This window comes from Mytilus edulis, chromosome 10 (genome assembly GCF_963676685.1).
Source record: "Mytilus edulis chromosome 10, xbMytEdul2.2, whole genome shotgun sequence".
Taxonomy (NCBI): domain Eukaryota; kingdom Metazoa; phylum Mollusca; class Bivalvia; order Mytilida; family Mytilidae; genus Mytilus; species Mytilus edulis.
In genome coordinates this window covers 29153527-29156252 of record NC_092353.1, presented here as the reverse complement: position 1 = coordinate 29156252, position 2726 = coordinate 29153527, and positions in this window count along the sequence as shown.

Sequence of the window (2726 nt, the reverse complement as noted above, 5' to 3'; positions counted from 1 at the left end):
CAGAATAAAAACTCTAAAGATGAAAATTATTGTTGCTTTGTAATCTTCTATCACGTATAATTATTCACTATCATTTTCTCGCTCGTTAATCGTTTATTATCCGACGAAGCAAGTTAACAAACAAAAAAATCAGAGAGATTTGCATGAATTACAAAAGAAACAAGACTTTGTGTGTCGACAGGGTATGTCGGTCGACAGTTATTTCACGCTGAACAATTTTAAATGATTGTCTTTCCCGGAAACATTTTCCATTATATATGTAGTCCTTTATTTTTTCGTCGTTGAAAAAAATCATTACTGGCGTATAAACCACAGAAATTTTTGCCTTGGGAAAGAATGCTTCCAGTAAATGTTTTCATACCAGTGAAGGAGTGCTTGCGAATTCTAAATGGACTGGTGGTACACGGGAACAAAACAATCACCCAGTGATTATAAAAACGTTCATAAAATTCTTATATTATAAAGAATCTCGTATACGAATCAAAATAATCCAAAGGCCGAATCGAACACAAAGAATAAAAAAAAATTTAAAAAAAATAATCTATTAAAAAGTTGTTCCAAAATCTTGATAAAGGTTTCTATGTCTGGGGCAGAAAACCTAAATGTTTTGCCCCGTTTTCAGGATAGACACATGTAACCTTACCTTGTGTGAAAAATTATACAGTGTCCAATATAATTAACAAGAATTACATATACCTATTTCTACAATTTTAGAAATTACAAAAATTAACATTAAGAAGTAGTTGTTATAAGGATCGATATTTTTCACTGTCAAACGATAATAAGATATAAAAAAAAATAAAATGTTGTAACTTTGGTATATGAGGCGAATATTTGCTCAACAAGTATCGAAACTCAGCAAACATATAATACATGTCAAATAAAGCCCAAATCAGTAACTGTAAATAAAGCGCATTATAAATATTTCAAAACAGTACGATTTCCGTCTATAAAATGAAAACAGGAGTATATGAAGGAGATATCCAAATCACTTAGTCAAAGAAAGACACACAAAAAAACATCGGATAGACATACGATAGTCGTTGAAACAATTAATAGGCAACAAAAAAGTGAACAAAGTTACCTAACTTAAGGAGGCTCGAGGGTACAAAATTTTCAGAAAAAAAGTAAACATTTGTTTTTCATTACAAATTTTATTTATTACCTTTTGTAGTTGTTACTTAATCATATGGTACAAAAAACATTCAAAACAATTAATTCGTGTTGGCCCCAGATCACTTTTAAATCACATAAGCAATACGACGGGTGCCACATGTGGAGCAGGATCTGCTTACCCTTCCGGAGCACCTGAGATCACCCCGAGTTTTTAGTGGGGTTCGTGTTGTTTATTCTTTAGTTTTCTATGTTGTGTCATGTGTACTCTTGTTTTTCTGTTTGTCTTTTTCATTTTTAGCCATGGCTTTGTCAGTTTGTTTTAGATTTATGAGTTTGACTGTCCCTTTGGTATCTTTCGTCCCTCTTTTAAAATGTAAACATCATTGAAAAAGTTCCAAATTATCTCCCTTTGGTGAAAAAATGCCATTTTTTGGCTTTAAAATTGAAATATCTCTTTTAACTCATCGGTGACCTATATTTTTTAATATAATTGCGATATATGCTGTACTTAAACTAAATTATTGTAAAATTTGAGCGATTTCTGTAATAAATTTCTTTTTATTTCGATAGTACCTTTATTTCTCCTATTAGTTCAACAGAAGAAAAAAAACTTTTTCAAAGATGTATGCTTCTTTCGAAGGCAGATTGTGAGCGCAAATGAACGGTGACCCCATTTTTTTATTTTATTTTTCTATTAACTATAAGATAAAGTTAATTTATAGAAAAATATAGAGAAATCCTATATAAATGATTTAGACCCGCGAACCCCCTTAAACCCTAAATAAAATCGTATAGGCATAGGATAGGGTCATGTAAAAGATGTGGCATACCTCATTTTGTTATTGAAAGATAAGTCGAATTCTACGATGCCAAAGACTAAACAAAATACATGTTGCAAAGTTTTTATTGTCAATTGACAATTTTGGTATTACAACTTTTTTGTAGATCTTACTTTACTGCACATTAATTTTTGCTGTTTATAGTTTATCTTTATCTTCAATAACATTCAAGATAATAACTAAAAACTGCAAAGTGTCCTTACAATAACCAATTTAGTGGCAGCAAACCAACAATGGGTTGTTTGGTTTGCCTAAAAATTTCAGGGCTAATAGATCTTGACCTTTTGAACTTTTTTGCTCTATATCAGATTTGCTCTAAATGCTTTCGTTTCTGAGATATAGACCAAAAACTGCATTTGACCCCTATTTTACATTTTAGTCATGGCGTCCATGTTCGTTGATGGATAAAAAAATCAGATACAATTCATAAACAATATACCTAAAGGAACATTCACGTTAAGTTAAGAAGTTTTAGGCACAATAGTTTCAGAGGAGAAGATTTTTAAATGCAAGCAAAATTGATGAACAAATTGTGTAAAATTGTCTTTAAAGGGCAATAACTCCTTATGGGATCAATTAACAGTTTTGATAATTTCACTTTTTTGAAGATCTTACTTTGCTGAACATTATTGCTGTTTACAGTTTATATCCATCTATAATAATATTCAAGATGATAACAAAAAACTCCAAATTTTCCTTAAAACTGTCAATTTAGTGACAGCGACCCAACAATAGGATGTTCAATTCAACTGAAAATTGTGATAGATGTGA